Source organism: Dromiciops gliroides, chromosome 3 (genome assembly GCF_019393635.1).
Source record: "Dromiciops gliroides isolate mDroGli1 chromosome 3, mDroGli1.pri, whole genome shotgun sequence".
In the NCBI taxonomy this organism is placed as follows: domain Eukaryota; kingdom Metazoa; phylum Chordata; class Mammalia; order Microbiotheria; family Microbiotheriidae; genus Dromiciops; species Dromiciops gliroides.
In genome coordinates, this window is record NC_057863.1 from 620,233,024 (window position 1) to 620,257,002 (window position 23,979).

The following is a 23,979-nucleotide window of genomic DNA, read 5'->3' on the forward strand; positions in this document are numbered from 1 at the left end:
AAAATGCACAGTTTATAGAAACCACCTTTTCACCTTTATTCTCAGCATTCAGGGGGGAAAAAATCCCCAGTGGTGTCACAGAGGAATGAAAGGATTAAAAAAGACTTTGTGGGTCATGACACTAGGATGGGGAAGCAAATAGGAGTGCTTTCTCTTTCAGCAGAGACACCATCTTATATTGACAGAACCTGGTAGTCAGCACTTGTAGGACCCTGGCATAGACATCAAGCTGGAAGATGCCTCAGGATCTTTTACTTATGCACCCTTTAAAGCACAAGTCAGATGCCAGCTCCTTCATGAAGTCATCCTAAGAAGACTGTGGAAGTTGTTTGAGGAGAGGAACCATGGCTTATACTACTTTGGTATCTCCCATAGTGCCTGTTTGGTGAATAGAGAATAAGTTCTCATCCACTAACATAAATTTAGATTTGTTGATCATAGGGTTAGCCCACACCTCTCATTTTTTAGATGGGGAAAAAGGGCCAGAAGAAATTAAATGAATTGTTTAGGGTCACATGGCTAGTAAAAAGTAGAGTCAGGATTTGAAGCTGGGTCCTCTTGATCCAAATTCAGTGCTTCTTTTAATGTATACACAATGCTGCCTCCTACAAAGAATGCTATCACAGATGTTTTAGTATTTGGATCAAATTAGATCATATTTGTAAAAAACATTTAGCACAATGCCTGGCACATAGCAGGCATGACATATACGTTCATTTCCTTCTTCTCCTTCCCTTCCTTTTTCTTTTTTTTAGTGAGGCAATTTCCTTTTTTTTTTTAGTGAGGCAATTGGGGTTAAGTGACTTGCCCAGGGTCACACAGCTAGTAAGTGTTAAGTGTCTGAGGCCGGATTTGAACTCAGGTCCTCCTGACTCCAGGGCCGGTGCTCTATCCACTGTGCCACCTAGCTGCTCCCTTCCTTTTTCTCCTCTATTTTGAAGTCCATCCTCACAACTAAATTTCCAAGTCAATCATGAATTTTCTCATCAGATTAAAACTAAAGTCAACAGAAAATGTCTATAGAACTGGAATTCATCCATAGGTTCCAAGAGGCAGAGGAATATAACTGAAAGAATATTGGCCTGGGAGCTCAGATATGTAGGTCCCAATCTGAGCAGAGTGACCTGGAGGAGGACATGGGGGAGTAGTCCTCTGCTTGATAGGGCACATTCTTGCTTTTCTACAACCTTGTGGCACCAGTTGTATTAACCCCATTTACAGATGAAGAAACTGAGGCTCAGGGTGGGAAAAAAAGAAGCCTGTCCTATTGGACCTGAAGTCAGAAAGAACTAAGCTCAAACTGTTTCAGCAAAGAGGTGGAAGAAGCCGAAGGCAAACTGGCACATACCTCCTTGGGCAGAATTACTTGTACTAGTTGCTTGTGCTCAACTGTTTTTCTTTGTTAGATGGGAGGGCTTAGCATAGGGGCTAGAAGCAGATGCCAAAATGAGAAAACAAATGGCATCTAAAGGCTTATTTTAGAATGAAGAATAAAATTCATAAACCAATTAAAAAAAAACAAAATGGAATTGGAAGGAAAGACTTGAATAGATAAGAAGGAGAAAGAATGAAGCCTCCCTAAATACTCCCCTCCCCCTTAATTAGAGCCCTATCTCTATTTTTTTCCTTTCTTTTCTTATTTTTTTTGTTTTGGTAGGGCAATGAGGGTTAAGTGACTTGCCCAACGTCACACAACTAGTAAGTGTCAAGTGTCTGAGGTCGGATTTGAACTCAGGTCCTCCTGAATCCAGGGCCAGTGCTTTATCCACTGTACCACCTAGCTGCCCCCCAGAGCCCTATCTCTAAGAGTGAATGCAATAAATTGATAGGGGTTTCCATCAGCTCTCATGACCTTGCTGTGTTCTGGCGACCTGTTCTCCTACATTGTTGAGTCATTTTTCAGTTGTGTCTGACTCTCTGTGACCCCATTTGGGGTTTTCTTGGCAAAGATACTGGAGGGATTTGCTATTTCAGTCTCCAGTTCATTTTACAGATGGGGAAACTGAGGCAAACAGGGCGAAGTGACTTACCCAGGGTCACACAGCTAGTAAGTGTCTGAGGCTGGATTTAAACTCAGGGAGATGAGTCTTTCTGACTCTAGACCTAGTGTTCTATGCACTACAGTACCCCCAGGTGCCCTGTTCTCATGTATGCACACTTCCAAACCCATACCTTCTCTAAGAAGAGTCAAGTATGTATTGTCAATCACTTCCCAAACTGACTTCCTAAGCTGATTCTTTACCAGGGAGAGTTAGCATGGAGTAAATTGTTGGGCTCATGAAAGATGGAGGTTCAAATCCTGTCTCTGACATTGTGACCATGTGAAAGTCACTTAAACTCTTTGTGCCCCAGTTTCCCCATATGTAAGGTGGGAAAGGAGCTGGAGGGGACCTCAGAGGTCTGCTGATTAATCCAACTCCCCCATTCAACAGATGAGAAAAACCAGGCCAGAAGAGGTAAAATAATTTCCCAAAGGCCACCTATCTAGTAAGTGGCAGAAGCAGTATCTGAATCCAGGTCCTCTGATTCCCATCACTTCTTTAATTCACCATGCACATCGATCATCCATCTCACCAGGTTGTTGTCCCTCAATATCAGCCATTACTGTGCACAGGGCACTGTGTCAACCCTGAAAATACACAGCAAGGCAAGAATAGAGTCTCAAGGCCCTTGCCTTCTGATGGGGGAGACAACATGGAAATAGTGATTTCAATGATTTCAATGCCAGTTATTACTAGAGACACACAAGACAGATGGGAGAGAACCTCAGACAGAAGGCAGTGGCAGTGGCAGTGGGGGAGGGAAGGAGATAAGAGGTCAAGGGAAGGAAAGAGCTTCCCAAGCATGGAGGACAGCCCCACGCAAAGTCTAGGAGAGAATGAGGTTTGTGGGCTAGGGACACCCACTTGTCTTTGGTGGGTCCAAAGGGCAAAGCTTTCTTCTTGCCATCTACAGTTTAGCCGGTGGCCTTCAGAGTTCTGATAAATGCATAGTGATGTCTCTCAATAATCATGGCTTCTGGCCTAAAGGGTTGGGTAAAACATTAGCCCACCAGTGGCAGGGGAGATGATGGTGATGAGTGATGCTGGCAGAGAGAGGACAGATGGGGTCAAGGTTAATATCTTTAACCCTCCAGATGGTGAAGACAGTAACCAAGCAGCAACACGGGCAGGGGTAGGGGGTGGGGTGGAATGGCCTTGGTGGCTCTCACCTCTCCTGTCTCTGGGGTGGATTTAGCTTATGTTTAGGAGACACTGCGGCAAAAGCCTCAAAGAAACTGGAATACATTTGCATTTCTCATGGAAAACAACGAGTCTGGGACTCAATAAATTCCTGCTCGAGCTATCCAAAAAAAAAAAAAAAAAAAAGAAAAGAAAAAGAAATGAATTAGTCCAAAATAACAGCCAGTTCTGATCTCATATTCCCCTGCAGGATGAAAGAGCTAAACTCTCAATGATGCTTCAGAGATTGTCTTGCGACCATTTCCCCCAAAGATGCCAAAAGAACAAATTTTGGGACAACTAAAGAGAATTCCCTTAATCAGGCTGAAAAGTTAGGAGAGAGAATTCTTGAAATGATGGAAGTGCTGACGTGACTCCATTGGTACAGAGACTGGTGTGGCTGCATGCAGATGCCAACCCCTCCGTGCTCCCTCTGCTGCTCAGTTCTAGTCCACAGCAAACAATGGAGGCCTACATGGAGTCCCCATATCTATTTTTAAGACATTATTAAAAACAGACATGTACACACACATATACATATGTGCATATACATGCATATAGCATATATACATATTAAAAACTTTTATTCGTTTATATCTATATCTATGTATCTATCTATATCATCTATATCTTTCATTATAATCTGTATCTATTTCTACAGCTGGGCGGAGCAGTGGGTAGAACACCAGGCCTAGAGTCAGGAAAACCTGAGTTCAAAACTGGCCTCAGACACTTAATGGCTGTGTGACCCTGGGCAAGTCATTTCACTCTGTTTGCTTCAGTTTCCTCACCTGTAAAATGAGATGGAGAAGGAAATGGCAAACCACTCAGTATCTTTGCCTAGAAAACCATAAATGGGGTCATGAAGAGATGAGCACAACTGAACAACTAAACAACATCTACATCGAAATGAATATCAATATGTGTTTTACTTCATCTACATTTATATCTACACCTAAATCAAGACCTCTACCTATCTCTATCTCTAAGCAAAATGGTTTACATATATACAACAGCTACCTTCCAGGGTTATTTGACAATAAAACGAGATCATATTTATAAAAGCATTTTGTAAACCATAACACTCTATATAAGTGCTAGTTGTTACTATTATTACATATGATATATATGATCAGATCTTGTTATATAATAATAATAATAATATTATATACCAAGGATAACTTCCAATGCATTGAATGAGTCTCTGAAGAATTTAATGGAAAAGCTTTTTTAAAAGTAGCATATTGAGACAGCTGTATGTTCTGCTTTGAAAATCAATTAGGTGTGTGTGGGGGCAGCTAGGTGGCCCAGTGAATAAAGCACTGGCCCTGGATTCAGGAAGACCTGAGTTCAAATCCAGCCTCAGACACTTGACACTTATTAGCTGTGTGACCCTGGGCAAGTCACTTAACCCTCATTGCCCAGCCCCCCCCCCCCAAATCAACTAGGTGGTAAAATGGACTAGTGGGACTTAGAGTCAGGAAGATTTGAGATCAAATCTAAACTTAGATGATGACTAGCTATACAACTCTAAGTCATGACTTGTAGTCGTTAGTTCCCTCACCTATAAAAAGGAGCTAATAGGAGCACCTACTTTATAGGGCTGTTGTGAAGATCTTATGGGTAAGGCACTTTGCAAACCTTAAATTAATACTCAAATATGATTATTAATTATCATTATTTTATTATCATTATTTATTGTTGTTATATAATCTCCCTTCTCAAAAACCTTCAGAAACTCCAGGTTCTCTACTAAGAGAAGCCTGAACTCCTTAGCCCAGCCTTCAAAGCCCTTGACGAACTGGCCCATTTATCTGGATAGTTTGTTCACCTTCTCTACTGAGCCTTTGTTCATTCATCAAGGGTTTCTCTGGGTAAGGCACAATGCTAAGTTGCTTTTTGTCATTTAGTTGTGTCCTACTCTTCATGACCCCATTTGGGGTTTCCTTGGCAGATACTGAGGCAGTTTGACATTTTCTTCTCCAGCTCATTTTACAAATGAGGAAACTGAGGCAAATAGGGTGAAGTGACTTGCCTAGGGTCACACAGCTAGGTCAGATGAAGAGAGGTCTTCCTGATTCCAAGCCAAGTAGGCACTGAGAATACAGAGCCTCTGTATAGAATACTCCTGTACTGGAGGAAGTGGGCTATAGCAGGGAGAACTCTGACTCTGGAGTCAGAGGACCTGGGTTCAAATCCTACATCAGTTGCCTATGTGCTCTTAGGCAGGTCACTTAACCTCCCTGGGCCTCAGCAGCAGTTCTCTGATTGAAACTTCTGGAAGCCATTGGAGGAATTGTCTCAACTTGGCATGATTTGCTGGATGAAGGAGGACAAGGCAAAACCAACCACCAGGCTTGATTGTTCTGAAAACAGGAGATTACAGATCCCTAATACCCCCCAAAGCGTTTGAATTCACACTTGAATATAGTGTAAACATCCCACGTGGAGCCCAGCAGCTTAGGGAAGGCTGTACACACTATTAAACTTTAATAACTTGGATTGTAGGTATAATAGAAACAATTGAAAAGCAAATTGGAGTTGGGGACGACTCTATTACACCATGACGGTTCAGGGCATAGCCTCTTTTCAGAGTCTCAGAGAGATGAAAAATTCTTTCTGCCAACTCCTAAAGCAAACCACGCCACAGAACTGCATCTCATAGGAGTTGACGGTCATCACTTATTGCTAAAACAATTTAAAATGGTCTTAATCACATCTTTGGCTGGAGCTAGACACAGGAGTGTTTACTTTGGGAAAAGGATGAGGGTAAGAGCTCCAAGCGGGCAGTGTAGCTGTGAAGAAGAGATGGTCAGGGTGCACTTGCCTGGGGTGTGGTCAATGTGGGAAGAGAGGCCATTGCAGAATACCATAACATTGCTATGCTACCGCTGTTGTGTTCTTTGTCCTTAATTTTCAAAGAGGGCCAATGACATCACAGGTTGATGTCTTTACTTGTTTCTGGAGGACTAAGGGGAAATCTTGGGATTTGGCTGCAATGGGAAAAAAATATGAGGATCCCTGTGCTCAGGATGGGAGCGAATGGGGAGGAGTTCATCTGGAATGATGCTGCAGGGGTTAAGGTGGGAGAAAATGCTCCTCAGATGGGCACTGAAGGCATCCTCTAAGTGTTGGTCCTCTGGTGCAAAGACCTGGTTGTCCTGCCCACCCCGCTCTTGTATAGCTCTGCCTATCACTATCCTAAGTGACTGAATGTAAAAGTTACAAAGACGAATAAGCCCCAGGAAGGTCCTTGAGGACCTTGCAGTCTAGAATTCTCTGCCACCTTCAGTTATCAGTGCTTTCTCTCTCTTCAAATTAGCTTGCACATATCTGTGTGAATGTTGTCCACCCTTTCCACTCCACTGAGGAGGACATAAGCTCCTTGAGCGAAGGGACTGTTTTTTTGTTTGTTTTTTTGGTTTTTGCATCACCAATTTCTAGTAAGATCCCTCAAACCTTGCTAGTGTTCAGACCTGTGAGTGCATTCGGGTGGGGGAATCCCTGCATTGAAGTTCCTTTCACCCATGGAGCTTTTCACCTTCCCAGAAACTTAGCATCTCAGAGGGTTGCCTCGGGCAGTAGAGATGAAATAACTTACTCAGGTCACCTGGCTAGTAGATGTCAGAGGGAGGACTTCAACCTAGATCTTTCTAACTGGCTCTTGGGCTGCTATATCATATTGCCTCTCACTTGATGCAGTGGGTCATAGGAGAAAGCTTATACACAGCCGATGCTTAATAAATGCTTGTTCAATTGAATTGAATTTGATTGGAGGGAAGAGGAATGAACATGTTCAAATACTATGGAACAGCATCCTGGGTATCTCTCTCCCTCTTTTCCTCTTTTTCTCTTCCTCCCTTCTTTTCCCTCTCCAGTCTTTCCTTCATTTCCTCTCTTCTGCCTTTCTGTCTCTGTCCTCCTCCCTTCCTCCTACACTCTCTCCTTCCTAGTCTCCCTCCTCCCCTTTTCTTCCTTTCCTCTCTCTCCTTAACTTCTGTCTCTATCCCCCTCCTTTCCTCCTAGCATGTCTCCCTCCTCTCCTCTCCTCTCCTCTCCTCTCCTCTCCTCTCCTCTCCTCTCCTCTCCTCTCCTCTCCTCTCCTCTCCTCTCCTCTCCTCTCCTCTCCTCTCCTCTCCTCTCCTCTCCTCTCCTCTCCTCTCCTCTCCTCTCCTCTCCTCTCCTCTCCTCTCCTCTCCTCTCCTCTCCTCTCCTCTCCTCTCCTCTCCTCTCCTCTCCTCTCCTCTTTCCTTCCCCCTCTCCCTCTTTCTTCCCTCCTCTCTTCTTCTCTCTCTCTTCCCTCCCTTCTTCTCTTCCTCTCTCTTTCTGTGTCCCTGTCACTCTCTCCCCATTCCCTCCCCAACTCTTTCTTCCTGTTTCTCTGTCTCTCTTCTCTTCCTTCCTCCTTATTTTCTTATATTTCCCTTCTTAAAAGAGAGAAAACACCCAGAACGTTGACCAGTGACATGAGAAGTTGTCCTGGGCACCTCCATGTGAGAGAATGTTCCCTTCTGTCTCCAATAGGGGCAAAGGTCGCAGGTCAGGAACCTTTGGGCAAAACCAGGGGAACAGACCAAATACTCTTTCCCAGAAGATTTACACCATGGCTCTCACATTAAAATGCCCTGGTGGCTGCTCCCTCAGGCATGCTTATAATAGATGTGAGAGCTTTTCCAAAGGAACAGGCACTAACCAAACATAAAATACAATAATAAAAAACAATTACTTATTTTCCTATCCTGCAAGTCTTCCGGGAAGTAAATTATTCCATAGCAAATATTAGCTCACTCGCATTCTCTCATAGAAGAGTTGTGTAAGTTGGATGTCTCCGGAATCTGAAGAGTGAAGAGTCTCCCACTTTGCGTCCCAGTTGGACTGGCTGACCTCTGAGGTCCCTTCCAACTCTTGGAGCCTATGAGTTCATTTGGCAGATGGAGGAGGCCATCCATCACAAGCTCAAAGGATCACAGCTTTTAAGCTAGAAAGGACCTTAGAGGAACCTAGTCCAACCCCTTCATTTACAGAGGAGGAAAAAGAGATGGGACTGTGGGGGTGGGATGTGACTTGCCCAAGGTCACACAGGTAGAAAGGGGCAGAGCTGGGATTTGAACTCAGGGTCCCCTGACTCCAAGTTCAGGACTTTTTCTCTTGTCAGGAGCTAAAGAATCCCGGTTGTCACATCTCATGACTACCCCACTGCCAGACCTCAAGGATGATGGGCTAATGGTTTACAGATGGCCACCTGATAATGACTTGCTCTAATGAACTCAAATATATTCATTAAATGCTTTCTATGTCCCAGACACTGTGCTGGGCACTAGGGCTATGAAAACAAAAGGAATTGACATTCTCTTCAGGGGATATAAGCAGCACACGGATAACTTAAGCTGAAGTATGTATAAAGCAAATATTATGTAAAATCAGGGGGTTGGGAAGGGCCCAAACTGGGGCATCAGGAAAGGCCTCATGCAGAAGGTGGCACCTGAGTGGAGCCTTAAAGTGAGCCAGAGAAGCTTGGAAGTGGAGGCAGAGAGTGAGGGCATTTAAGCATGAGGAATGGTCTATGCCAAGGCCCAGAGGTGGGAGGTGGGATGCCCACGATGTGGGATGGGTTGGAATGTAGGGTGTAGGGATGGGAAATAATGCAGAAAAAATAAAATTGTGGAGATAATCTGGAACAAAGAAACTGTGGAGGGCTTTAAATGCAAAACAGAGGAGTTTTAATGTTATCCTAGAGGCAGTGAGGAAAGAAGGAAGGAAGGAAGGAAGGAAGGAAGGAAGGAAGGAAGGAAGGAAGGAAGGAAGGAAGGAAGGAAGGAAGGAAGGAAGGAGAGAAGGAGAGAAGGGAAGAAAGAAGGAAGGAAGGAAGGAAGGAAGGAAAGAAAGAAGAAAAGAAAGAAGAAAGGAAAGAAGGAAGGAAGGAAAGAAGGAAAGAAAAAAGAAAGGAAAGAAGAAAGAAAAGGAAGGAAGGAAGAAAAGGAAAGAAGGAAAGAAAGAAGAAAGGAAAAAAGACGGAAGGAAAGAAGAGAGAGAGCATTTAAATGTCTACCATATTTGAAGCATTGTGCTAAGTCCTGGGGATACTCTAGAAAGTCTCAGAGGCTCAAGAAGAAAATGATATGCAAACATCTATGTCCATATGAGATACAAGGTAAATTGAGGCTGATCTCAGAGGTTGGCTGAGTCTCTGTGGGGATGTCCCAGAAGGCATTCTCTTTCAGGGACAGGTTGGACTACATGGTCTCTGAGGTCCCTATTGCTTTTGTGGTAGTCATTTGTGTGTGTAGCCTACCACCCTACTAGGCGGTAAGCTACATGAAGGGAGGGACCAGATCTTCTTGAAATGTGGCGTCTCTGTTAGAGCCCAATAGCCATAATTCATGTTTGAATGAATATGGGAGGCAGCTTACCCTGAGCATGGTCTAGAAACCACAGTGAGTCATAAGCCCCCTTTGATCAGCAAAGCACCAAACTTCAATGAGCCTGAGATCTTTGAGACTGTTTCTATTGCAAAGTGTAGTCGATCGAATGTCAGCCTTGCTGTCTTCTCTTCTGAGACTGATGCAATTCTCTCAGCCTTCTCTAAAAAAACAATAGAGTTCCTTCAAGACTCAAGCTCAGATTCTCTCTCTCATGAACCCTTTCCTGACCTCTCCCACTCCTAAGACCTGCCCTCCTCAAACTACCTTGCTACTCTCTTGCTGTGTAACCCTGGGCTTCCTTTGTTTGGGATTCTATCTTCTCATCTATCATGTTGAGATAGCAAAAGCTATGAGACAGTGGAGTGTGATGGGAAGAACAGGCCTCCACCATATTCTGACTGTGACATGGGGCCAGTCCTTTAACCTTTCAGTGTTCCACATAGCTCTAGAAATTACAGACAAGAGGTTAAGATTCTGGTCCAGAGTCATGCAGCCAGTGTGAGCCAGAGGCAGGATTTGAACTCAGGTTTTCTTGTTTTTTGTTCTTTTGTTTTTTTTTTAGTGAGGCAATTGGGGTTAAGTGATTTGCCCAGAGTCACATAGCTAGTAAGTATTAAGTGTCTGAGGCTGGATTTGAACTCAGGTACTCCTGAGTCTAGGGCCGGTGCTCTATCCACTGCGCCACCTAACTGCCCCGAACTTTTCTTGATGTTGAGGTTGGGCATCTTTCTACTACACCACGTTGCTAATAATAATAATAATAATAATAATAATAATAATAATAATAATAATAATAATAATATGAGTGAAGTGTTGGGAACAAATGCCTGAAACTCAGCTACTCTCTTTAGCCTTACCAATCTAACTGGAGTTTCTTGCCCAGAAAGGCGGATGGTTACAAATGCCAAGCACTTGGCAATCCAGAACAATCACTCATCAGCAAGATGGAAGCACACACACACACACACACACACACACACACACACTCACCAGAGCTTCCTTTTGGGTTTTATTATGACTATTAGGAACTGTTAATTAGCGTGTTGTAAGAGCAGCCATCATTTCCCTTGGTTTCTCCCAATGCTAATTACTTCTGGCTTTGCTACCAGCAGCTAAATAACCAACCCATTGAACTGGGTGGGGGAATTTTTATTTACCTTCTTCAACTACTGTTCCCATCTATTTTAAGCTGTTGATCATTTAAAAAAAAAAAACAACCCCATCACTTAGAATCCTCTTTTGTTAAAGGAAGATGATGATTTTATCCTCTGCTAAAATATGCCAGTCACTCTGCTTGGCTGGCTCTGGGATGCTCCAGTTTCATGGCCCTGCAGTTTGGGTTGGGCAATGGTCTGTGTACTGGGCTGGCAAACTCTGGCTCACCTTTTTTTGTGCAGCTTGTGTGTTTTTTGTGCAGCTTTCTTTTGTTCAGCTTTTTAAAAAATTAAAATACAATAAAACTTTATTTAAAATGTAAAAAAAAATTAAATTAAGTTATACAAAAAACAGGTGCTGGGCCAGGTTTGAATACCATATGGACCACAAGGATCATCTCTCTCTCTCTCTTTCTCTTTCTCTCTCTTTCTCTCTCTTTCTCTCTCTCTCTCTCTCTCTCTCTCTCTCTCTCTCTCTCTCTCTCTCTCTCTCTCTCTCTCCCTCTCTCTCCTTTCCTCACCCATTTATCTAATCTTTCTCTGTTCTATCCATCCATCCATCCATCCATCTATCTACTATCAGTCTATCTTCTAATTAACTGAGAGACAACCTTGGATGATGAAAGTCAAGGAATGGATTTTATCTTTTGGACCAGTGAGGTTGATCCAAGACAGACAGAGAATGTCCTCTGGACAACAGGGACCATTTTCATTGGCTCTGGGGAAATGTTAGCTTCCAAGGAAAAATGAAGAAGGTTGGATGTCATCCAGCATGGCAGGGCTGGAGAGAATCTCTTTAGGTGCACTGCAGATTTTCTGAATCTTCCTAAGACTTTTTTTCCCCTCATAGACAAATACCACCCATAAAAGCCTACTTACAGTCTGGAGTACAGAGAAAAAGAGCTGTGGAGAGAGAAGGGTTGAGTGGAGGAGACAGAGCAGCTGGGTGGCATGGGGGACTCTGAATCTGCCTCAGACACGTACTAGCTGTGTGACCATGGGCAAGTCACTTAACCTCTGTGGGTCTCAATCAGGCAATCGCCATACATTTATTTATTAAGTAGGTCTATTTACCAGGCACTGTGCTAAGACTTGGGAATACAAATTAAAAGCCAAAACAGTCCCTGACCTCAAGAAGCTTTTATTCTATTGGGGAAGATGACATCTATAGATCAGAACATGCAAGACAAATACAGAGTAGAAGGAAAGAAAGGGGGTGTTAAGGGGATCTGGATTCTTGGGAACCAGGAAAAACCTCCTGGAGGAGGAAGCTATTGAACTGAGTATTATAACAAGCCAGTGATTCTTAGAATCAGAGGTTGAGTGGGAAAGCTCTAGGTATAGAGACCAGCCTGTGGAATGGCATCAAGATGGGCTCTACACCAGCAATGAAGTGAGCACAGCCTAATTTTCTCAGCCATGAAATGAGGAAGGTTGGACTTTTATCTCCTTTGTAGTTCTAAATCTGTAGTCCTTATTTGAGAATGACCAATTGCTGCCCTCTTAGGAAATAGTAGCTCAGACTTGAGATGTTTGTACTGGAAATGGACTGGGAGATTATCTAGTTTAGGGGATATTCTCAGGGTCCATTAACTTTAAAAATAATACTTTAATAACTGTATTTTGATAGAATCTGCTTCCTTTGTAATCCCATGTATTTTATTTTCTGCATTTAAAAGCATTCTTCTGAGAAGGGGTCTGTAGGCTTTATTAGAACACCTAAGGGTCCCATATACAAAAGAAGTTAAGCATTTTTGATCTGATCTAGTCCAACTTTTTTATTTTACAGATGAAGAAACTGAGGTCCAAGGAAGGAAAGTGACTTTCCCAAGTTGATCCAGCTAGGAAAGTGACAGCACTTCTTGTTCAGCTGCATTCCTGCATTTCTCCATCATGCCCAAGAAACCTCTTCCTCCTGCAAGATCACTGCCTCCCTGGAATTCACACCTCATTAGTCCTTACTGTTCCTGGGGTTCCTCCCTCCCAAAGGGGGACCAGGGCAACCATCTATTAGCACACTCCTTTGTGGGGGCAGCTGGAAATTAAGAGGACCTGAGTTCAAATCTCACCTCAGACACTAGTTCTATGATCCTGGGCGAGCCACTTAACCCCAATTGCCTTAAACATCTGGGGCCATCTCCAGTCATCCTGATATATTCTCTCTCTCTCTCTCTCTCTCTCTCTCTCTCTCTTCTCTCTTCTCCTCTTATCTATCTATCTATCTATCTATCTATCTATCTATCTATCTATCTATCTATCTAGCTATCTAGCTATCTAGCTATCTAGCTATCTAGCTATCTAGCTATCTAGCTATCTAGCTATCTAGCTATCTAGCTATCTATCATCTATCTATCTATCATCTATCTATCTATCTCAACACTGCACCCAGATGGCTCTGGAGAAGAGAATAAGGCTGATGACCTTGCACAGCCCTCCCTCACTTAAATCCAATTCAGTGCAAGTCATGACATCATCCTGATGTCATGGTCCTCTTGGAGGACCAAGGACAAACAGCAACAATGCCACTCCTTGGCACAACTCCATCTTCCTCCAGACCAGGTAATTTCTTCTCTGGTGTCACTGCTATTTCCTTCTGCATGTTGTCTTCTCCCATTAGACTGTAGGCTCCTTGAGGGCAGAGACTGTGTTTTGCCTTTCTTTGTATCCTCCGTGCTTAGCACAGTGCCTGGCACATAGGCACTTAATGAATATTTCTTGATTGGCTGAGGGTCTTCGCTCCATGTACCATGAACTTTCTATGACAGCTTCTAGAGAAACCAACTAGTCAAACCACCTCATTTTACATTTAAGGAAACCGAGGTCCAGAGACATTAAGGAACTTGCCCAATGCTGCATCTTCCAGGAATTCTCATCAGCAATGGGATCTGAATCAGGTTCTACTCCCTCCCCCACACTCCACCCCCAATTTTGGAGGACAGATAAGGTTATTAACCAATCAAGTCTCCAGATATAGGTTGCAATTGGTGCACATATATTACCAGAGAGGTCAGATAGCCCCTCCTCTCACATCTGAATAGAGCAGCAGTTTGGGTAGGGCTGGGGCTCAAATAGCACCCTCACAATATACTGCAGGGAGGCCTCCTAAATCCTGGGGCTGAATAGAGTTGTTAGCAGAGTTTGCTTTCGTTTAATTTGCCTTGAAAGGGCTCTTGTCTCAAAGGGCCCTTCCAGAAAGCCACGCTTAACGGAGGCTGTAAAGGGATGGAATAGTTTTAAGAGATAGGCTATTACCTCCGGAGCCTCACTCAGTGCTATGACAATGAGCCAAGCCATGGAAAACAGCCACCTCAGCATCCTGGGAAAATGGGGCAGATATGTGTGATTTAAAGGAACAATGGGCACAGAAGGTTAGTTCTAGAACCAGAAGACCTGGAAACTAGGGAACTCTTAGCCATGAGAGAAGCAAGTGACTTCAGCTTCCAAGCCACAGTGTCTTAGAATTAAATAAGTCAAGGTCAAACATGTGGATGTGGATATTTATAACGACAGAACACTTTCGAGGACAATTGCAAGAGCTTTGCAAGGGGGATGTTATGAGTGTGGTTCATCTCCATTTCACAGCTGAAGAAACTGAGTCAGAGAGAGATCAACCAATCAATCAATAAACACTTGCTATGCATCAGGCACTGGACTAAATGCTGGGGATTCAAAGAGGGCAAAAGACATCTCCTGCCTTCGAGGAGCTTACAATCTAACAGAGGAGACAATATCTAAATAAATGTATACAGGGGCAGCTAGGTGGCACAGTGGATAGAGCACCGGCCTTGGAGTCAGAAGGACCTGAGTTCAAATCTGACCTCAGACACTTAACACTTACAAGCTGTGTGACCCTAGGCAAGTCACTTAACCCCAACTGCCTCACTAAAAATAAATAAATGAATGAATGAATGAATGAATGAATGAATGAATAAATAAATAAATGTATACAAAGCACAGTACACAGGGGACAAATAGGAAATAATTAATAGAGGAAAAGCATTAGAATTAAGAGGGTTTGGGGAAAACTTCCAGAGATTGAGTTGGGAAAGAGCTGAGTCCAGTGAAATAAATGCCTAGCTCTCCTAAATCACAGCCCTGTTGTCTTCCTTTGGTAATGTGTATCAAGTGACCCCTGCTTAATTTCTCAGTCCCAGCAGACTGCATGGTTAGAATCCCAATATTGCCAAGTGAAAGAAGCAGGATCCCATCAGAATATAGAATCACAGGAAGTCAGAGCTGGGAGGGCCCTTAGAATCTAAGAATGGAAAGGAGGCCTGGAGGGCAGGGATTGTCTTTTGCCTCTTTTTGTATTCCCCAGCACATAGTAGGTGCTTAATGAATGTTTTATTGCTTGAACTGGGAGGAGTCTTGGAACATGGAAAGAAGAGATTGGAGGGCTCTTAAAACAGAGAATTCTAGATAGGATATTTTTCAATGTCCTCATTTTAAAGAAACCAAAGTCTCAAAGGGTGAATGACTTCTCCAAGGTCACATATTTAGAAACTGACAGAGGTGGGACTCAAAGCCAGGTTCATTCCAAGCCCAATGCCATCTCTGTTACTCCCCACTAACTTCCAGTCTCTGGACTACCAGAGAATGCCAGTGGCTGAGAATCAGTGGGAAATTCTGGAACCCATACAATCTGGTGTCATCTTTACTTTGAGAGGTCCTTCTCCTCCCTAGGGTTATGACGTTGGACACATCAGTCTCTGGGCTTGAGGTTCTTCATCTGTGAAGCGAGGGGCAGGTTGGACTTGATGGCCTCTAGCCTCCCTTCCATTTGGAAATCTGGGATTTTATGAACCCATCCCATTCCTCCCAAGGCTCGCTCTTCTGCCCGCCTTCCCTAGTTCTGTTAATGTCATTATAATTCTTGCTTCCACTGCCTCCTTCCCATTTCTACTGCCACCACCCTGGTGCAGGCCCTCATTAACTTTCACTTAGATTATTGTAATAGCTGCCTAACTCATCTTTCAACCTCCAGCTTCTCCCCCCTCTAATCTATCTGTCACATACTGTCACACTAATCGTCCTAATGCACTCCTTGGATCACAGACATTTTCTGATGGGAAAAAGTCATTTTTTTTTTTTTGAACTCTACTGCCTAGAGGAGAAAGTCCAAGCTCCTTTGCCTGACATTCAAGGCCTTCTAACAATTTGTGTCTAACCTATCTTTCTTATCTTCTCCACTACTAGCACTCTTTATGAGTACAATTGTACTCTTTATGAGTACAATTCTCCAACAACTTGTAAAATGTATTGTTCCCCAAAGATAATAATTAATAGTCATATGGTACTTTGTATATGTTATCTCATTTGAGGCAGGTTTTTAAAGCATTGTTATCTCTATTTTACAGAGGGCCAAAAGGGTTGAATGACTTGCTCACAGTCATGCAGATAGTATAGGAGGTGAGATTTGAACCCAGTTCTTCTAAGTATGGCACACTAGCTATTATCTCACATCGCCTGTTTCTATCTCAATCATTGACTGCCTCTTGGCTTTTATTTATTCTTCCCTAGATTGGAAATACTGCTTCCTATCTACAGTTATTACCAATGCTTGCTGAAAATCTACCCATCTAGGGGGCAGCTAGGTGGCATAGTGGATAAAGCACTGGCCCTGGATTCAGGAGTACCTGAGTTCAAATCCGGCCTCAGACACTTGACACTTAACTAGCTGTGTGACCCTGGGCAAGTCACTTAACCCTCATTGCCCTGCCAAAAAAAAAAAAAAAAGAAAAAGAAAAAGAAAAAGAAAAAGAAAATCTACCCATCTTCAAAGCCCTACCTTGGCTGACATCTATGCTCAAACCTTCCCTGACCTGCCCAGGAAGAACTTCTCTTTCCCTTCTGTTAATTCTTGGAACATTTTGCATCTGCTTCTCATGTGAATTCATCATTAGAGCCCTGGAATATCCAACCATTCCTGTGGCCTTCTTGGCCAGGGACAGCCATCTGTGAGGCCCATTCCCTTCATCCATTGGTGAGTAGCTCCTGGGGCTGTCATTTTGTGGAGGGGCCCATGCCCACCTTCCCGCCCCCCCCAAGCCCTGTTTCTGATGTCGGACCTATGCCAGATACCATCATACTGCCTTCCTTTCCCCATCTCCCACCATTCAATTTCCTCGTGTGTTTTCTTCCCCCATTAGATTTTAAGCTCCTAGAGGACAGATGCTGTTTTTCCTGTTTCTTGTATTCATATCCAACGATAAACATTTATTAAGCCTGTGCTAAAATAGGGATACAAAAGGAGGCAAAATCCCCCAAATACCCCAGCCCCTGCCCTCAATGAGTTTGTCATCTAATGGAAGAGACAACATACAAACAAATATATACAAAGAAAGCTCTATACAGGACCAATGGGAACTCATTAGGAGAGGGAAGGCCCTGGAATTAAGAGGGGTTGGGGAAAGCTTCCTGTACAAGGTAGGATTTTAGTTGGGGCTTAAAGGAAACCAGGGAGGTCAGTAGGTAGAGGTTGTAAGAGGGAGAGCATTCTAGACATGGGGGATACTAAGAGAAAGTGCTCAAAGCTTAGAGATGAGGATCTTGTCTGTGGAATAACTGAGAGGCCAGTGTCGATGGTTTGGAGTGTGTGGAAAGGAGTAAGGTGTAAGAAGACAGGACAGGTAGGTGGGGAACCAGGTTATTAAGGGACTTGAATTCCAAACAGAGTATTTTATAATTGATCCCAGAAGCAACAGGAAGTCACTGGAGTTTACTGAGTAGGGGAAGGGGTGACATGTTTGGACTGGCACTTTAGGAAAATCCCCAGCTTCTAGCACACAGTGCACAGCATAGTAAATGTGTTTAGTAAATTGCATTAGTAAATACTTAGTAAATGCATTTTTCTTCCTTCCTTCCTTCCTCCCTCCCTTCCTTTTTCCTTCCTTCCTTCCTTCCAAATATGTAATATGCTTATTGGCATCTAAGTGGCACAGTAGATAGACTGCTAGACTTGAAATCAAGAAGATCTGAGTTTTAATCCTACCTCAGCTACTTACTAACTGTGTAACCCAGGACAAGTAATTTCTCTTGACCTCAGTCTTCCCCATCTCTAAAATGGTTACAATAACAGTACCTACCTCCCAGGATTGCTGTGAGGATCAAATGAGATAACATATGCCAAATCCTTCGAAAACCTTAAAGTGGTATATAAATGCTAGCCATCACTGCCACCACCACCATCATCCCTGTCATCCCCACCATCACCCCCATCATCATCATCATCATTATCTTCACCAGTAGTGGTGGTGGTGGTGGTGGTAGTAGTAGTAGTAATAGACGATAAGTCTTGCTAGATTATAGTCTCTCTTCAGGCAAAGAACATGTTTTCTTTTGCCTTTGTATTCCTAGCCCCTTGCACAGCATCCTGGACATAAATAGTAAGTGTTTAATAAATAGTTGTTCAATGATTCAATCCAACTATAGAGCACACCACAAGGATTGATCCCAGTGATCATTCCAGATCTTCCTTCTTCCCAGCAATCAAGAGAGCCTTTTCCAGGAAAAGATTGTTATTGTTGTTTAAAATGCCATCCTAGGTCATTGGTTAACATAAGCCCTTGTGACATCCTTGAACATCCTCCATAAGAAGGCTGTCTATGGTATTGCTCTAGTTCTCACTACAGAAGGTGCTAAGGAGGCAGTCATCCATCTGCTTTTTGAGGCTAATTTCCAATGAAATCCTAGGATTTTCACCAAGCAACACTGGAAACTTCGTGGATGAGGTGGGCTGGGGGAAGGGCAGGGGAATAAGAGTATATAAAAAATGCTTCCACATAGCCTGGGTTTCAATTCAAGGACATGGTCAGAATTCTGTGCCTCCGGTCCCACTCAAGAGCCTCAATCCCTCAAGTAAAGACAAGACTGCCTCATGTTGCCTAGCAGTAGCATCTGGAACTTTTGCACATCTCCGTCACCAAGAGGGATTCCTGACCCCCTCAAGTGACAAATAATACTACTTCAGACCTCTTCCGAGACTTCTCTGTGGGGACAATAGTGGGGGTGGTGTGGGTGACCCTGCACTTTCCTGGCTTTCTTCAAGACTCAGCTCAAATCTCACCTCCTGTAGGAAGCCTTTCCCACTCACTGTAGTGCCTTCCCTCTTGAATCACCCCTCTTGTGCCCTTTACGGATCTTGTATATACATAGTTGTCTGCATGTGAATGTAAGCTACCTAAGAGCAGAGGCTGTGCCTTTCTTTGTGCCTTCAGTGTTTAGCACAGCATTTAGCATACAGCAAGTGCTCCATAAATGCCTGTTGACTGGCTGACCATCCTCTGAAAAGTATGCCAGTAGAGTGCAAGCACTGACAGAGTGCAAGAGAAAAGGACAGACTGGAATTAGGAAGAGCTGAGGTCAAATCTGGCCTCAGACACTTGCTAGCTGTGTGACCCTGGGCAAATCCCTTAACCTCTGTCTGCCTCAGTTTTCTCATCTGCAAAATGGGGATAATAGTACCACAACCTTTCTGGGTTTCTATGAGGATCAAAGGAGGTAATAATTATAAAGTGCTTAGCACAGTCCCTGGAAAGGGGCACCCCCCTGGGGCTGGTTGGCTCATTCTCCACACAAGTAGCTTCTCCCAATACAAGTAGACCTCCCATCCTGTGGGGTCTTCAGTACAGCCCCAGTGCACCCTACTTGGATCTGATCAAGACTCCCCTCGGCAAAGTAGATTGTCTCCACCTCCATCAACTCCATCACACAGCAGGCTCTCTCTCGGCACGAGACTGCTCCGTTTTCACCTGAGAGTCCACTATAAAGCAAGTTCATTCATATACTAAGTATAGTCCAGCTTTCCACAGTTGAATTCCAAATGTTTCCTCCCACTGCTAAGATGAGCGGAATTTACAATACCTGCAGACAAACGCATTTGAATTATATTTTTTCCCCTGGCAACAAGACTGCATGTGCAGGGGTAAAGAGGACAAATGATTTGATTATCCCGAGGCTTAACAAGGAAGTCTTTCTGAGGTGTCTTTGCAATCTGCCTTGATTTAGCCTCAGCTGGTCTCACTAACTGTTTGGTTTGAACTACACACAAAACTGTTAAGTAAAGGAGAATGAATAAATGAATGCACAAAGGAATCGATGGATCCACCCATCCAATGAATACAATGATGAAGGGATAGATTTATTAAGCCTTTACTCTGTGCCAGACATTGTGCTAATTGCTTGGGATATAAACAGTAAGTAAGCAAGACAGTCATTGCTTCTCAGGCAGCTTACTTTCTAACTGGAGCAGACAATACCTAATTTGAGTTGAATGAAAGGGGCCACACCCTTGGGGTCTTGGATCAGAAATGGCTCAGTGGCCTCTTCCTAGGCAAAATAAGATGAATGCTCATCTATGGATCATTGCATTGCTGAGAGAAGTTAAGTCATTCACAATTGCTCATTGAACAATACTGCTGTCACTATGCACAATGTCCTCCCAGCTCTGCTCACTTCACTATACAGAAGTTCATGAGTCTTTCCAGGTTTTTCTGGGATCATCCTGTTTGTCATTTCCTATAGCACAAGACCATTCCACCACAATCATATACCACAGCTTCTTCAGTCATTCCTCAATTGATGGTCATTCCCTTGATTCTCAATTCTTAGCCACCACAAAGAGTTGCTATAAATAAGTGCTCACCTATGAGAGCCCAGAATCCCAGGTGCTGTTCTGGGTGGGGGGTGGGAGGGACAGGGGGAAGGGAATGAAGAGGAGAACCACTGTGTAGGCAGCCTGGGTTGGAAATGTCTGAGAATAGTGGAATCACAGGATTCTGGAGTTGGCAGCATTGTGCTGTACCTGAGCACTCATCCTCTCAACATTATACCCGAGAAGTGAACAATCACCTTCTGCTTCATGGCCTTCCACAATGGAAACCACCTCACCAACTCCTAAGGCAGCTCATCCCACTTTGGGGGTCTCTGACTGTTACTAAGACTTTTGTTTTTTCCCCTGATCAAGCCTTGATTCACCTCTTTACAACTTTCCCCCCCATTGTTCTTTTATTTTTTTGTTTTTTAGTGAGGCAATTGGGGTTAAGTGACTTGCCCAGGGTCACAGAGCTAGTGAGTGTTAAGTGTCTGAGGCCAGATCTGAACTCAAGTACTCCTGACTCCAGGGCCGGTGCTCTATCCACTGCGCCACCTAGCTGCCCCACCCCCATTGTTCTTTATTTCTCTCCCTAGGCCAAAACAGAACAAGTCTAATAATTTCTCTTCCAAGTGATGGTTCTTCAAATACAGAAGGCAGTTATCACCCCCCTGCTAAGCCTCCTCTTCTCTAGGCGAAACACCCCTGGTTTCTTCAACTGATCTCCATATGTCACAAGCTTGAGTCCCTTCAGACAGATTGATCATCTTCCCTGAATGCTCTCTGACTTATTATTGACCTTCCTAAAATGTGTTGCTCACAGTTGAACACAAATGTGGACGTACACTTGGACCACAGTGGTCTATTCCCTTGTAGACTCCCAAGGCAGCCTAAGATTGCTTCAGTTTCCTTGGCTACCATATCATGCTGCTGATTCAGTAAGGGTGTCCCAAAAGTCTTTGTGAAGTTTTAAGCCTTAATAGCTCAGTGTAAATTTTATTAGTGAAAATAACTGCACTCAGACTTTTAGGATCCCTCATACTGATTTTGCAATTGAATACAACCCCCATCTCTTTTCCAAACAATTGGTTTCCCATCAATATTTGAAGTTCATTCATTCATCCCTATTAAATGTCATCTTATTTGATTTGACCCAGTGTTTTTGACTTTCAGGACCCAGAGGTAGAAGGTCAGTTAGTCCACTTTCATTTTATAGATGAAGAAACTGAGCTCTCTAGAGGTAAGGGACTTGGTCACGGTCACATGGCTAGTTCAGGAGCCAGGATTTAAACTAAGGTCCTCCAAATCGAGGGCCATTTCATTGTACCATCCTGACTCCCATTCTCTGAGGGCATTTGGTATGGTGTAATGCTTGCAAAGTAGTCCTGCTTTTCAGATGGAAACAGAATAAAATATGTTTAGACTTTTCAGAATTGGTGGGGTTAGAAAGGTTGCCCAAATGTTAAAATTGTTTCCTATTTCAGTTAAACCAGACTTTCTAACTCTGAAGAGAAAGAAAAAAGAAAAAGAGTAAGATGACTTTATTTTGAAAAAAAATCTAATTTCTTCTGAATCCTATTAGTGATGTGCGAGGTCTTGTTTGAACAATCCCTTTGCACTTCAGAAGCCTTGGAAGAACAGATAAGCCTCCTATGAAGAAGTGGAAGTGACCACAGGTTTATAATTTATTTGTTGATTAATTGGACTCTTAGAGACCACTCAATTTCAATTACCTTATTGGCATGACAAGACATACTATTGCTGCCAATGTCAATACATTAAGAGAGAATAGGACAGAGCAGGCTGGGGCAGCAGCCAGGCTTCCCAGGAGGGAAGCATCGGCATCATGCATATTCTGGAGAAGCTGTAGCTATGAATGCCTGCACCTTGACCAAGTGCCACACATCACACCTGGGGCAAGCAACCCATGGATATTGGTACCAGATAGACACTGGGGAGGGCAGAAAGAGGGAACAGGGGAAGGGCTCACTCCATCCTGTAATTTTCTGTTTTTAACTACTTATTTTTTCTAACCCCAAACTATTTGTTATTTTTTTTTTCAGTTCTGCTAAAAGTTTGTAGATTTTGGTGCCCTGAGAGAAGGCCACATCATCCCACCCTAGTTTTAGCTCTGATCTCTGGGTTTTTGACAAACTTTAAAAAAAAGTTAGTCAGTAGAAGGCAATGCTATTTCTCTCTCCATGCAGGAGTCCTGCTTCCCATGCACCATTAGAAAATGGTGTTGGAATTGGAGTAATCTCCTTTACTCCCAACTTTTAATGAAATGTCTCATTGGCATTTTTCATTTAGGAAACATCACCATCACTTTCCAGTGGATTCATTGGCTTGGGTTAAGTCTTGAAATAGCTAAACCAAATATATTTTTCCTATCTCATTGGAAACTTTAAGCTAGATAGTTCTTTGCCATTCCTCTAGGATGGATAACAACTTGAAAGGAAATAATAATCTACAAATAAAAAACTCTATGCTAGAACAAAGCAAAAAAATATACAGAGTCACTACAAAAAACAGAAAGAACAACAAAACAAAGCTGAATGTGCTATAATGATCAAATGCAGTGGCCAACCATGGTTCCGGAAGACCAATGAGAAAGTGCGCGACCTACCACCTGATGAGGTGATAGGCTCAGTTCAGATAGATACTCATGAGACATGGCCAATGTGGGAATTTGATGTGCTTGCCCAGGTATATTTGTTACAAGGATTAAAAATTATGATAATCAGGCTTGGCCTCAAAGAACAGGAGACAAAACATACCTCTCTTTATTTAAGGCAAAGGTAAGAAGCTATTAGTGTGGATCCTTGTATCTAATGTCAGATTTAGTTGATGAGTTGATTAGTTTTTCTGAATTGCTTTTTATTCCTTCTCTCTTAAAAAAACTGTTACAAGGGATGGCTCTCTGGGAATGACAGGGAGTGGGATATATTTAGAGATCATTGTGGATGGATGGTATGATGACTCATTCCTATAATCCCTGTGCATGGGGGAGACTGAGGTGGATGGAGCTTGAGTTTGAGAGTTCTGAGATGCATTGGGCTAAACCTACTGGGTGTCTCCACTAAGTCCCCAAATGGGGAGCTCCTGGGGGAAGGAGGCCACCAGGCTGTCTGAGGAGAGATTGTTTCAGCTTAGAAACGGAACAGGTCAAAGTTCCTATACCTGTATTAGTAGTGAGATTGAACCCACGAGAGGTCCAGTCTCAGGGAGGGAGGGAGGGAGACCCAGTCTGAGAGAGAGAGAGAGAGATAGACAGAGAGAGACAGAGAGAGACAGACAGAGAAAGAGAGATGGAGAGAGTAGCCCCCACCTCATATTCCTCTCTGCCATTCTCTCTTCCATCCACCCACTAAACTCCCAATTTCTAAACCCCTTCATTCTCCCAGTGCCCAAGTTTCAATTCTTGGCTAATCCAAACACTTAGAAATCACTCTGTCCCCAGGGTAGCAAAGTGGTTATTTCACAGATAGTCCCTTTTACAAGTTATAAAGCCAACTGTGCGAGTAGGCACTGGTTTGTAAATGGGCTGTCGTTTCCCCCTTCAGTGGGTGCACGAGGACCCATTAGCTGCT

General features: G+C 43.4%; 1 protein-coding gene across 3 annotated transcripts in view; it reads right to left on the reverse strand.

Annotated features, from left to right (window-relative positions):
• KAZN (kazrin, periplakin interacting protein) overlaps positions 1-23,979 on the reverse strand; it is a 1,448,845-nt gene that overhangs the window by 442,066 nt on the left and 982,800 nt on the right. The gene's annotated exons all lie outside the window — the stretch shown is intronic.